Here is a 15,711-nt window from a genome sequence, read left to right as displayed (position 1 = left end):
GACAATCTTATATAAGGTAGTGAAATTCATGGGGATTCTAGTCGAGCAATCTCACCTTGCCCTGTTTAGTAACTATCAAACACGAGACTGAGGGGGCCTTACTTCTGGAAACATGATTTTGTTTCCCAGACATTTTTTTATTTAGTAAGTCACTAGCCACTCTCCCTTTCCTTCCTTCCAGTTGCCAGCTGAGCAAGTGTAGGGGCAAAGTTATCGGAGAAATAAAGTCTGTTAGCATCTGCCCTGGGATTCTAAGATGATATAGGGGGATCATATTTTATGAACCAATTAGTAGCACAGAAATAGCAATAACCAAAATTTGGGGAAACTAGATTCTGGTCATGGCTCTACCATCTATCATGAGTGGCTTGATGACTCTTACCTGCCAGCCTCAGCCTCTGAGACTTTTTGAGGTGATATCAGTGACAGTTATCGCTCAAGTTGTAAATGTTCACAATTTAGAAAGTGGAACAAAGGACCTTACCTCACTACAGGACTTTAAAAAAATGTGGAGTTTGGAAAAGTCATGGAACAGAATTCTAATTATATGATTTGAAAAAAAAATTATATTATGTAGCTAAAGGTCTTCAGGAAAGTGTACTTAAAAGAAATTCTGAGTCAGGTCTCCCAGTCAGGTTTCTACTTGATGGACTTCTCAAATTACATTATCATAAATTTATGAAAGATGCAAGATATAGTAGTGTCCAAGCCCACCAGACCATGGACCTATTTCACAAGATCATCCAATGCCAGAGGTAAGGCTGGGAATGCACTTCAGTGACAAGTTACTTGCCAGGAAGGAGCTCCTCAGTATGATTCCAAGAACCACCCAAAAGGTGGAGGCAGTAACTGTAAAGAAGCTAGCACATAGTTGGAAGAAATAATTGCTCATGAAGAAAAGTGGTCTGATGAGCGTCACAATGATGCTTTGTATGCTCCCTTGCCCTGCAATCTTTGACATATACTTTAGCCTGTCATCATTATATATTTTCAGCCAAGTTGCCTTGGAACTAAATATCAATAAGGAAGAACTAGCTGGACCTCAAAAATCATCTCCCATCAACATCTAAAGCCTTTTGCAGTGACGACATGAGCGTTAACTACTGGGTATGAATCACATCACGGATGCTAAAGTAAAGGACGGTGCAGATTAAAAACTCTCCCACAATCACTAAACAGCAAAACAGAGAAATAATCCCCATTGTGTTTCCAGGGATGGGCACACGTGGGTATCCATCCAAAGCCCATGCATGCTCTTGCTCCTCAGAGAAGCAGACAAAAATTTAGAAAAACATTAGGAACATCTTGTTTAAAATAACCAAGAGTCTAACAGCTGCTCAAAATAGGCATTGGTGAAAGCTGTCCCTTCATGCTCATTTTTGTAACCATGAGCAGGTGTTTGCAATTAGTCCTTGCTAGAACTTTGGAGCCTCTCTTTGAGTGCTAAATTATATCTAGCAATGGCATTTTCTCAGCATTCTAGAGGAATGGATTCCCTGTTGTAGATAGTGTGTTGATTTGTCTGGACATCAGATGGTAGCAGCAAACCTGTTGGCACCATCTGAGAAAACACTTTATTGTCTGTAGGGCAACAATAGTAACTCACGGGCTCATCAGCTCAAGGAAGTTCCTTCTAGAGAGACTACAGGCATGTCTCCACTTAGTGATCATAGAGCATTTCAAAGACCTTGTTCTCCACAGAAACTTGCCTGTGTCCACCAGATTCTAAGGTCATTCCTATAATCATCTATGAATAAGAAAAAGACAGTAATGAAACTTCAGAGGAAATGTATGTGGGTTTTCTCAGCACTTACTAGAAAGCTTCTAAACACTAAGCATCTGAAAAAGAACTGTCATTTCCTTTTTGATGTATTCTTTCAAAAGGATTGACTCAAGACTCCTATGCAAAATGAATAGGAACTTGTTCTTACCCATGAAGAGACTTCGGCATGTGTGAGAGGTGATTCGGGAAACAAGTACAATGAACTCATAGAAGATCCAGGGGGTGTCAGGAGCCTTGAGAAACAGTCTGAATCAAATTACATGGAAGACTTCATTGGGAGGTATTCACAGAAAATGAAACAATTGACCATGTACAAAAAGAGAAAAGGTAGAGATGTTTCTAGACAAGTAGGTGAATATCCTTTTTGAAGGATGTCCCCTTTCTTCTTATTACTGAATCTACTATATTTCTAGTGGATTAAAATAGTGTACATTTTTCAAAAGAATTCACCAGAATGAAGTGAGTCTCATGAGGCTATGGTTAACTGAATTGGTTGCACCTTGAAAGTGTTGTTCTTGAATCCACAGTCTCAAGTTTAGAACATGTGTATCTCTGTAGAGTGGGTGAGAAGATCAGTCTTAATGCTATTCTATCTAGAGCCTTAGATTTATCTACCTAAAACATTAGTTAGATATGAGAAGTTCTCAAAACTGTGTCTAGGCCAAGAGTAAAAATGTGCATGTGTGTGTTTGCCCGTGTGTGTGTGTGTGTGTGTGTGTGTGTGTGTGTGTGTGTGTTCCATAAACCAGATTCTGATAATGCAGGTCTGCAGCTCACAACATGATTATCCATTTGAAAGTGACTTAATAGTCAGGTGGGTTTGCCCAGCCATGGACAACTTAGTTCTGCTTAGTGCTGACCTGCTCAGATGCCAAAAATATAGCCATGGGCAGCTAGAACAAAGAAGTCAGGAGATCTCTTTCTCAAAGACATTGTTAACAGTATTCTGGATGCCTTTATGTCTCCCAATCAAAAGAGTTGTCTAGATCACAATATAATTCATTTTTAACTTTTCCCTAACTATATAATTTACATATAAAGTTTCATTTAAATGCTATTTAAATCATTAAAATAAATATGAGGACAAACTAAAAACTTGAAACATAGAATGAAACCAAGTTAGCAGTAGTGTTCATTAGGAAGATGCCTAACTTCCGTGCATCATGGGAAGAGGAAGCGAGTGAAGGAGGTAGCATAGCAAAATGGGGAAACTTTAAATAAAAAGTTCTAACATGGGAGCCTGGGGCCAGAGTACAAGGTTTTGCCCCTGAAGTACATATCATGTTCTGGGGTTTTCTTTTTCTAAAATAGAAGTGAAGATTATATGGAGTGGGTCCTTTAGGATAAACCTTCTTTAACCAGGAAAAGAAAGAGAGACAATTTCACCTCTCCTCCACTCCCCTTCAACTCTCCTCTCTCTCTCTCTCTCTCTCTCTCTCTCTCTCTCTCTCTCTCTCTCTCTCTCTCTCTCTCTGTCTCTCTCCCTCCTTCTCTCTCCCTCCTTCCCTCCCTCCCTCCCCTTTCCCTCCCTTTCCCTCGACCTCTCCCTCTCTCCCTCTTCCCCACACCCCCTTGCCATTTCTGTAGCTCATAACTCACCAGCAAATTTCCAAAGACACTTCCCCACCCCACCCCACCCATCCACACAGGTAGAAGATGCTACCTATCAGTCTGGAACATTCCACTTTTGCTAACACTTCTTATCACCTGTCATCCGCACAGTGACTGTGAAAAATGTTTTCAGTGGGTGTTGCTGATTCATCTTTGTGATGGTCCCATGATGTCTGCCAAAGTTAAAGTTTAAACTCTCTGCCTTATCATTGTCCTTTATAGTGCTGTGGGCTCTGCCAGAATCTACCTGCTTACTAAAGGCAGAACTTTCTAGAAAAGAAGGCAATCTAACCATCTTCAGGCTTTTAATGGTGCTCTTATAGTGTAACAATGAATATGACCCTTTCTGGCAATGCCTGCATTTCCAGCTGGTGTTATGAAGATCTCTATCTAGGAATAAACTTCCTTAGAAATAAAGAAAAGGTTTCGGCATTGGAGACAATAAGAATATTGTCCTGGGCATTTGAGTCAAGTACCTAAAAGTACACGGAGATCAGTATATTCCTCTCATTGATTTCACACAAGTTACACATTGTTCAGCACTAAGCCCTGGGCAAAGTGAGATAATAGACAGGATTTGGGGTCCTTCAAAGCAATATATTCATCCTCTGGCCCCCACAGGATAAAATGATTTTTCAGTGTGACATGTTTTCACAGTGTTGTGACTGCTACGGGCAGAGATTGGGGCCCTCCTCCAGACTAGCTTGAAATACATGTGAAGTGTGTGTAGGTTTCTGTGTGCCTGCAACTTGTGTGTGTAAGTGCCAACTTGCATCGTTTTGCATATGTCTGTGTTGATCTCTCTTCCAGTAATACTAGTAGTGTTAATAGTGCTAGCAGCTGAGTGTAAGGGAGGTGAATATAAGCATTTGATTTGGCTGAGATACAGATGTGTCACAGGTGTAAGTTCATCTGGATGAAAATGGGGTTCCTGAAATATATGACTGGTGCAGCCCCATAGAATTACTAGTCTTCTGATTGACTTCTTCATTGCAGATTATGTGTGAACTCCTAAGTCTTGTGCAAGCCCTGTGTTAACCATTGGGAACAGGTGCTAAGGCTAAATTCCTCCAAAGGACATCCCAAACTGAGAAAGACCAGTGGTATGTACTTCAGAGACAGAATATTCTTAAGCAGAAAGGAGCTTAGCTCCAGGAACATTTCATATTGGAGTGGCTCAGTTTTCACATCACTTAAAAAGATATCTCTTATTATAAGTGCTATAAAATTAATAAAAGGAATATTTTAAATGTGCTGGGTAGAATCTCTAAAATATAATTAATATAATTTTATGTTCATTTAATTCATACTTTATTATCAGAAGCAACCTGTAAAGAACACATTTACTAGTATGAAATTGACTGGACTTTTCTCAGTAAGAACCAACTTGCTATAAAGGCAGAATAAATGATGCTGTTGATTACGATACTGAAAAGGATCAGTAAGTCTTAGACTTACACTTATTAAATCCTTAAATAAAATCGTTGTTACATTTTAGGTGATCTATGTAGAAATTTACAAGGCGAATTTGTTTCATATTTGTACATGAGAAATTCTAAAAGAAAGATCTCATGAAGAAAAAACAGTCTGAGAGTAAACAGAAAAGAAATGGCAGAGAAAGGAGTATTTATAAGAACCTGATCAGTTTCCTGTGGAAATTTGTTGCCTGAAGAAGTACTCCAAGGACTTTATGCTTTTGATTAAGGTATATAATTTAGTTCCTAAATGACGGAGATTAAAAAAAAATGTTTCACAGAGATGGCTTTTAGTGAGAAGTGGTCACCTTTGTGGTGAAGTGTTTATACCCTAGACTATTCTTTTTTTTTTTTAATTTCTCTCATTCTAGCCCACTGGGTTTGCAAAGTCTAGCTATATGAGAATACAGATTTTGTATCTCATAGATTTTCATGGGAAGCTGTTTACAGAGTAGTTACTAGACATAACGTTAGACATAGTATCTCAATTAATACCTACACTAATCACTTTGTCTCCTAAAGCTTGTCATTTTTATGCTAAACCTAGAACTGTATTAGTCATAATTTAGTTCATATGAGCAACCAGAATGCTTTGACATGGGTAGTCAATCCAGGGATATCCCAGAATAAGAGCAGCCAGAATAGAAAAGTAAAACTAGTGCCACTTAGTAAGAAATTAGAGTCACAACTTTACTGCTATGAAATAAAGAGTACTTATATGCCACAGAAGTAGCCTGGCCAACATAGGAACTCTCAATTTAACCATCACTTCCTTATTCATGTGGGGGACTAGGTAACCTATCTAACAAACACTCGGGATTCTAAATATAACCAAGGCTGAGAGCTGCACTAATCTTTGAGTATAAACTCAAATGTTTAGAGGCCATTTGTCCTTTGGGAAGAATTTTTTCTATATCTCATAGTAACTCTGATCTTCCTAGACATAGACTTTTGACAAATTCTACAGTGCCAACACATATTTCTTCCAGTATAATGGCCCTCAGATTCAATCTAAAAGTGATTGGTTACCCCCAGAACATTCATACCACTATTGCACCAGCAGAAACATCTTGCTAGGCAGTTCAGCATTGGAGTGTACATGGTTTGCAGCTAGATGCAATAGTTTTTCAGTTTTCTTTCCCAACAGTCTGTGTGGTACCTTTCAGCAATATGAATGCTACTTAACAGGGAGAGGGTTTCCAGCTTAGATTCAGCTTAGTTTCTTTCTGTCCTATATCCAGATTATATTGTATCTTCAGCAGAAGGAACTTATTGTCTAATGCTGGTGGAAATCTAAGATCAACGACAATAAGCTGTATGGCTTTGGGAGTCCTTGGGACATCCATGGAGTTATTGCAGCAATAGGCATACCTTGCCAGGCAGTTCAGTACTGAAGTAAAAGAGCTTCATGATCAGCAACTCAGAGAGAGTTACGTTGCACCTGCCACTTGGAACTTAGCTGAAAAATTGTGATTTATGGGATCAGTTCCTCTCTTAATGCAGTGAGCTTACATAGAATATCAGATAATCTTTAAATACTACTTTTAGTTGTCTCATAAAGTAGGTTTCAATATAGCTATTTTATATATCCTTACTCTGCTTTGCTCTTTCCTCATGATTATCACCCTCTGACCCGTCATCACTAATCACAGTGCTCCATCCTTCTACAAACCTTTCTTCCCCTTAGCATTTCTCCCTCCACTATCATATAGGATGTATTTTGCTACCCACCCCTGCCATAAACACTCTTCTTGACTCTCTTCTTCATACTTGTCTTCTGCTGATACTCACTCTGACTTAAGAAAACTGTCTAAAAGAATGAGGCCACGATCAGGATAGGAGAGAAAACATATGGTCTCTTTCGAGGCCTGGATTACATCACTCAGTGTGATATTTTCCAGTTCCATTCATTTGATTGTAAATTTCATAATTTTAATTTCTGTTGGTGTTTTACCAGAACGATTGTGTGTGGTGTACCTCATTTTCATTATCCAGTTAGTGGACATCTAGATCGATGCCATTTCCTAGGTACTGCAAATAAGGCATAAACATGCTTCTACTATCGAAGAAGAGGCCAGAAAATTGACAGAAACTTCACTAAGAAAGAGTGAGCATCCAATGCAGAGACCTCAGTAACAGTCTCTGGATCTTGGAGTCTTTCTTGTGAAAGCAGATGTGATAACTGAACCAAAGGAGAAAGGGGCAATACTAAGTCCATAGTTAAAGATAATAAAATCTCCTCTCTACTGTAACCTCCCCAAGTCCATCCCCGAAACAAGACAATGCACACCTGATTTTTAACACTTTAACATAATAAACAATTCACATAGCTGAAAGGGACACACCACACGTATGTCACTTGGGGCACTGGAAAATGTTAAGAAAAATCATTCTCCTACTTTCCCTTAAGGGAAAAGTCATCTTTGTTGTCTTCTCAAAGCACCATGCCACAGGGATGAGGAAGGATATCACATCTCCTCCAGTGATTTATAGTGCTAACTTTAACATTTCCAAATGAGATTTTTCTTTTCAAGGAATTTTGCCAGCAATTTTTTTTTCATCTCTCTTGGTAGCAACTGCAACGTGAATTTAGTGAATATATGCTAGACAATGTTTACTTAAACTTTCTAAAATAAACTGATCATCTTGGGTGTAACAGAAATGCTCCCTCTTTCTATTACTGTTCCCATGTCTTTCTGCAGAGACTCACCAACACAAACACTCACTTAAAGGGCTGCACTCTACCACTGCAGAGTCTTTGGTGAGTCTGCCATTGGATTTCAGTCGATAAATTTGCATTTAGCACTTAATTTGTTCAGTATGCCTTACTAATTTGGCAATATTTATTTTGGCCCAGAAAGCAGAAGACAGACTGCTAAGTTCTCTGTTGTGTTTGGTGTGTGTGTGTGTGTGTGTGTGTGTGTGTGTTTGTGTGTGTGTGTTTCATTTTTCATAAAGTGATTTGAAATATGAAAGTGTTACAATGTCATGGACAGGACTGGTTTCCTGTTTATGAGTCACCATAAATATGAAAAGTGCTGGGTGACATTTCTCAGCTGAAAGTCCATGCAGCTCTGTGTGGTGAGCAAATCCTCAAGCAGGGTGGTCTTAAGGTGAATTACTGAACTTGTACAATGTGCAGAGGAATGACTGTTAAAGTACAGTAGCCAGATACTATCTCCCCCCTTATACACACACACACACACACACACACACACACACACACACACATACACACACACACACACATACACACACACACACACACACACACACACACACACACACACATACACACACACACACACACCATTAATAATTTTTCTCATCATTCTTAGTATAGATATGAGTCTTTGTGCTTTCAAAATAATCGACATTTATCTTTGTGGATGAAGAGACAGGAAATATTTTCCTGTCTGCCACATTTTTTGTCTGTTTATTTATTCTCTGTGCCCTTTCACAAGCTCCTCCACAGAAACAATTCCTCCTACGCAGTACTACACACCCAGAAACTTCTCTTTGCTCTGGTGTGGTAGTAGCTTTCTTTGCACAGAGGAATGCCACAGTTCACTAGTCCCTGCATGGGCCATAAAGCATTGGTATTAAAACAATTTCTGAAAGGACAGTACTTACCAGATCTCGCCACTCCTGAGACTACTGTGTTCAGGGGATAGAGACTCCACTGTTCTTGTTTAATCATTGTTTCAGAGATATAATGTGGAAACAGACAGACCCTTGGAGCAGCCTTTCTTCTCATTAAAAAATATGAATGAATTTTATTCATAAAATTGCAAGAAGAGATCTGAAGAAATGCATGGAAGGCTACTACATGGGCTGGAGACATTGCTCAGACATTACGACCATTGTCTTCTTCTACAGATGACCGTGGTTCAATCCCTAGCTTTCACATGGCAGCTCACCACTGTCTCTAGCTACAGCTTCAGGAGTTTGAACACATTCACATTGACACACATGCAGGCAAAACACCAATTCCCATAAAATAAAAATAAATAAATCATTTTTAAAGAGACTATATCAGCCACATTCACTCTAATCTACAACCAGCTAACTAAAACTTAGTAGTTAGTATGAGATATTAATACTATATTAATTACAATATACATTGGAAAAGGATCATTAACAGAAATATCACTAAAGTCATTGTATTTTCTACCGATAATTACCCAAAAAAATTTTCCTAGTAATATTCTTCTTGTTTGTATTTCAGTACTTAATCCCACCTTGTAAATACTCAGTTGGTCTGACATCTTAGATTATCTCAGGATGATGAAGACTCAAACTGTTGGAGCAGAAAATAACATCAAAAAAGAAATAATCTGGCCCTGAGCAGCCTGCTATCCCAGGGGAACCAATATTTCCTCCCACCTCTTCACCACTTCTGTCAGACTTCTAAACGTTACAGATAAGCCTTCCTTCCTCAACCTGCTTCCTCAATCTTCCCTGATCTCTGAGCCCTCTGGGCTAAACTAAGCTTGCCCTGAGCATCCTGCTATCCAAGGAGGACCAAATCTTTCCTCCCAGTTCTTCTCTACCTTCATCAGACTCTTGAAACATGAAGGTAAGCTTCCCTTCCTGGCCACATCTTCCCTTCTTTCTGAGTCCTCTGGACTAAACAATGCAGCCCTGATCAGCCAGCCATCCCACGTGTATATCCATTCTATGCCCACGTCTCCACCCACCTTCACTGTACCTGAGACTCTGAACCATTGAGAACTGCATGTCCAGAACCGTACAGCCCAAGGGTACTCATCAGAGGCCTGCCACACAGGGACCATTGAGATTCACTCTCCACTCAATACCTACTATAACAAGAACACTCAGGGACCAAACTCACTCAGATATCTAAAGGTCCACAAAGAACACAATCAACAAGAGCCAGGGTAATATGACATCTCCACTAGGACAGCTACCCCACTACAGCAAGCCCAGGATATCCTAACACAACTGAAACAAAAAAAAAAAAAAGAACTTAAATCCAATCTGATAAAGATGATAGAGACATTTAAAGAGGAAATGAATAAATCCCTCTCTGTCTTTTTAAAGTATCAGTCAGATTTATAACAGTAAATTTTCAACCCACAAAATTTCCACACAATACTCAAAACTCGATATTGTTATATGCTGCCCACCTAGATCGGAATCACCCTATATAATTCTATTGCTCTTCTGTGACTTTCATAGCTACCACTGGATCCAGCATGGATCCAGTACATCCCCTTCTTCCATCTTCCTCTGTCCTCATGAATAAGTCTCTTAAAGAAATATAGGATGATGCACCCAGATAGAGATCTTTAAAGAAGAAACAAATTTCTTCTAGGACACACAAGAAAATACAATTAGACAAGTGAGGGAAATACCTAAAATTAAGTACAAAAGTGCAAATAGAAGCAATAAAGAAAATAATAAGAAAATCCCGGAGATAAAATTCTAGGGAAGAGAACAGAAACAACAGACTCAACCACTGATAACAGAATATAAGAGAGGGCAGAAAGAATCTCATGCATAGAAGATACAATACAAGAAACTGGGAAGAGAGTATCTCATGGGTAGAAGATACAACAGAAGAAAATGACACATAAACCAAAGAAAATGTTAATGCTAAAAAGTTCCTGACACAAAACATTTAAAATATATGAGATACCATGAAAGACCTAATCTACAATAATAGGAATAGAAGTTGAAGAGTCCCAGATTCAGGGCCCAAAAAATATTCTCAAAAAATTAATAGAAGAAAACTTACCCTACCTAAAGAAAGAGATGCCTATAAACATACCAGAAGCTTATAAAACACAAATTAGACTAGAGCAGAAAAGAAAATCCTCCCATAACAAAGTAAGTAAAACATAAAATCTGCAGAACAAAAAAGACTATAAAATAGCAAGGAAAAAAGACAAGGTAACACACAGAGACAGAGCAATCAGAATTATATCCAACTTCTCAACAGAGATTCTAAAAGTTAGAAAGGCTTGGACAAATATTCTGCAACCTCTAAAAAACTACAGGTGCCAACAAAGACTACTATACCCAGAAAAATTCTCAACCACTATAGACAGAGAACACAAGAAACTTCAAGACAAATCCAAATATCTCCAATCTGATCCACAAACCTAGCCCTATAAAAAACAACAGATGCAAAACCACAACCCAAGGAGGATAACTCTCATTAATTGATGAGCCATCCAGAAAAAAACAAAATTGAGAAATAATGAAACTAACAGACATTATGAATCAAATAGACCTAACAAACATCTAAGCAATCTCACTAAAATCAGAGACTACTAGGCAAGGTTGTCCATGCTCTTCCTACCTACGTAATATAGTCCTCAAAGTGTTAGCCAGAGCAATTAGAGAACAAAAGGAGGTCAAAAGGGAAATAAATTTAAAAAGAAAAAGTCAAAATATTACTATTTGCAGATGATATAATAGTATACTTAAGTGAACCCAAAAATTCCACCAGAGAATTCCTACAGTTAATAAACAACTTTAGCAAAGTGGCTAGATATAAAGTGAACTCAAACAAATCAGTAGCCTTACACTCCTCAAAAGATAAATGGGCTGAGAAAGAAATTAGGGAAATGACATTCATCACAATAGTCACAAATAATATCAAATATGTTTGTTTGACTCTAACCAAGCAAGTGAAAAATTTGCATGACAAGAACTTCAAGTTTTTGAAGAAAAAAAATTGAGGAAGACCTCAGATGATGGAATGATCTTCCATGATATGGATCAGTAGGATTAACATACTAAAAATGGCCATCTCACCAAAAGCAATCTACAGATTCAGTTCAATACCCATCAAAATGCTAATGCAACTCTTCACAGAGATAGAAAGAGAAATTCTCAATTTCATCTAGAATAAAAAAACCCAGGGTAGTGAAAAGTGTTCTCAACAATAAGAGAGCTTCTGGGAGAATCACAATCCCTGAACTCAAACTGTACTACTGAGCAATCGTGATTAATACAAAAAAAGACCTGCATGCTATTGGTACAGAGACCAAAAAGGTAAATCAATGGAATAGAATTGAAAACCCAAATTAAACCAACACAACTATGGTCACCTGATCTTTGACAAAGAAGCCAAAATCATTCAGTGGAAAAAATAAAGTATATTTAAAGAATGGTATGAGTTCAGTGGTGGTTGGCATATAGAAGAATGCAAATTGATCTAATCTTATCTCGTTGTTAAAAGCTCATGTTCAAGTGAATCAATGTCCTCCACATAAAACCAGATACATTGAATCTAATGGAAGAGAAAGTGGGCAAGAGCCTCAAACACATTGACACAAGGAAAAATGTTCTAAAGAGAAGGACAATGGCTCAGGCTCTAAGATCAATTATAGACAAATGGGATCTCATAAAACTGAAAAGGAAAGGACACTGTCAATAGAACAAAATAGCAACCTACAGATTTAGAAAAGATCTTTACCAACTCTACATCCAATAAAGGGCTAATATCCAATATACACAAAGAATCAAACAACCCTATTTTTAAAATGGAGTACAGAACTAAACAAAGAATTCTCAACTGAGGCATTTCAAATGCCAGAGAAGCATCTAAAAAATGTTCAACATCCACAGTCATCAGGGAAATGCAAATCAAAATGACCCTGAGATTCTAGCTCATACCATTCAGAATGCCTAAGATAAAAAATTCAAGTGAAAACATATGCTGGTAAGGATGTGGAGAAAGAGAAATACTCCTTCATTGTTGGTGGGGTTGCAAGCTGGTACAACCACTCTGAAAATTAGTCTGTGATTTTTCAGAAAATTGAACATAGTACTACTTAAGGACACAGCTATACCACTGCTGGGCATATATATAAAAGTTGTTCCAACATATAATGAGGACACATGCTCCACTATGTTCATAGCAGCCTTATTTATAATAGCCAGAAGCTTGAAACAACTCAGATGTCCCACAGCAAAGAATGGATACAGAAAATGTGGTACATTTACACAATGGAGTACTACTCAGCTATTAAAAGCAATGACTTCATAAAATTCACATGCAAGTGGATAGAACTAAAAACCATCATCCTAAGTGAGTCAACCCAGTCACAAAAGAGTACCTATAGTTTGTAGTCCCTGACAAGCAGATATTAGTAAAAATGCTCAGAATACCCCTGATACAACTTCCAGATCATATAAAGCTCATGAAGAAGAAGACCGAAGTGTGGATGCTTCTTTCCTTCTTAGAAGGCAAAACAAAATACTCACTGGAAGTAGAGGGAGGGAGGGATCTGGATGGGAGAGTGGAAAGGAGGGAAAGGGGGACAGGATCAGGTGTATGAGGAGACTGAGGGCAGGGAGAAGTACAGAGGATCAGGAAATTGAACAGAGATCTGTATCAGTAGGAATAGGGGATGGAGAACTGGAAATAGCCTCTAGAAAGTCCCAGGTGCCAGGAAAGCAAGAGGCTCCCAGGACCCACTGGGGATAACATTAGCTGAAATACCCATAAAAGGAGATAGAGAACCTGTAGAAGCCCTTTGAGAGGACAGGCACAGCTCAAGTTGAGGGATGAGACCACCCACCCATCTAAAAATATTTACCCAGAATTGCTCCTGTCTAAAGGAAATGTCTAAATGAAAAGCGTAGAGCAGAGAGCTAAGGAAAGGCCATCTAGAGACTGTCCCACCTAGAGATCCATTTAATCTGCAGACACCAAACCCAGACACTACTGCTAATGTCAAGAAGTGCTTGCTGACAAGAGCCATGCATAGCTGTCCCTTAAGAGGCTCTGCCAGAGCCTGACCAGTAAAGATGCAGATGTTCACAGCCACCCATCAGACTGAGCTCAGGGACCCCAACGGAGTAGTTAGGGGATGGAATGAAGGAGCTGAAGGGATTTGTTACACCATAGGAAGAACAACAATATCAACCAAGAAGATAGCCAGAGCTCCCAAGGACTAAACTACCAACCAAGGAGTATACATGAAGGGACCCATAGCTCCAGCTTGTACATATAGTAGAGTATTGCCTTATCTGGCCTTAATAGGAGGGGAAGCACTTGGTACTGTGTTGGTGAGATGCCCCAGGTAGAGGAATGCTAGGGTGGTAAGGAGGGAGTGAGTGGGGGGATGGGGAAGCACCCTCATGGAAGCAGAGGAAGGGGGATGAGAAAGAGGATTGCAGAGGAGAAAAAATGGGAAAGGGGATAACATCTGAAATCTAAATAAATACAAAAACAAAAACCAAAGAACATTTTATATTTCACCAAAACAAAAATATTTCATCCCAGCAGTTCATGAATTCTTCTCCAATATTTGACCTTATAGTTGGTCACAGGTCACCAAATACAAGAAAATTGAAATAATTCCTTGTGCTTTATTAGATCACTGTGGATTAAAACTGAATTTCCTTAACAATAGAAACACTAGAAACCCTACACAGTTATGGATATTGATCAACTCTCTACTCAATAATCTCTGACTCAAGGAAGAAATAAAAAAATTTGAAGACTTTCTATAATTTAATGATAGTGAAGGCACAACATCCCCAAACTTATAGAACACAATGAAAGAAGTGCTGAGAAGAAAGTTCATAGCACTACCTGCCTCCATAAAGAACTTAGAAAGTTCTCATATCAACAATTTAAAACTCTACCTGAAAGTTCTAGAATAAAAACAGAAGCAAGCACAGAAAAGAGGAGCCAAAGGCAGGAAATCATAAAATCCGGCCTGGAATCAATCAATTAGAAACAAAGAAAGCAATACAAAGAATTCCCAAAACCAAGAGCTGATTCTTTGAGAAAATAAATAATATAAACAAACCCTTAGCCAAAATAACCCAGAGTCACAGAGAAAGTATTCAAATGAACAAAATCAATGAAAAGTGAGATATAGAGATATAGCAACTGACACCAAAGAAATTCAAAAAATCCTTAGGTCTTTCTTCAAAAACCTATACTCCATGAAATTAGAAAATTTTAACAAAATGGACAATTTTCTAGACAGATTCCACCTAGCAATTTTAAGATAAAATAAACTATTTAAACATCCCCATATCCCTCAGCAAAATAGAAGCAGTCATTAAAAGTCTCCCAACCAAAAATAAACAAATAATTAAAAAAGCACAGGGTCAGATGGTTTAGTGCAAAATTCTTCTAGAGATTCAAAGAAGAGTTAATTTCAATACTCTCTAAACTATGCCACAAAATGGGAACTGAAGTAACACTGCTCATTCAATAAGGTCACAGTCACCCTGATACCTAAACCACAAAGATTCAACAAAGAAAGAGAACTTCAAATTGATTTCTCTTATGAACATTTATGCAAAAATACTCAATAAAGTACTGGCAAAGACAATCTAGGAACACCTCAAAGATATCATTCATCAATACTAAGTAAGATTCATCCCAGGGATGCAGAAATGGTTCAATGTATGAAAATCCATCAACGTAATCCACCATATAAGCAAAGTGGCTGGATACAAAATTAGCACAAATAAATCAGTAACCCTTCTGTATACAATTGATAAATGGACCAAGAAAGAAATTAGCAGAAACAACACCCTTTACAATAGCCACAAATTATATAAAATATATTGATATTGATATAACCCTAACCTAGCAAGTGAAAGAATTATATGACAAGTCAAAAGAAGAAAGAAATTGAAGATGATACCAGAAGATGGAAAGATCTTCCATTGCTCATGGATATGTAACATCAGTCTAGTGAAAATGGTCATCTCACCAAAAAGCAACATACATATTCAATTCTATGCCCACAAAATTTTACACAATTTTTTATAAAAAGTTTATAAAAATTTATAAACCTTGAAAGTGCAATTATCAATTTAAGATGGAAAAATTAAAAA

Source organism: Micromys minutus (genome assembly GCF_963924665.1).
Source record: "Micromys minutus genome assembly, chromosome: 1".
In the NCBI taxonomy this organism is placed as follows: Eukaryota; Metazoa; Chordata; class Mammalia; order Rodentia; family Muridae; genus Micromys; species Micromys minutus.
This window is presented reverse-complemented; position numbering follows the sequence as displayed.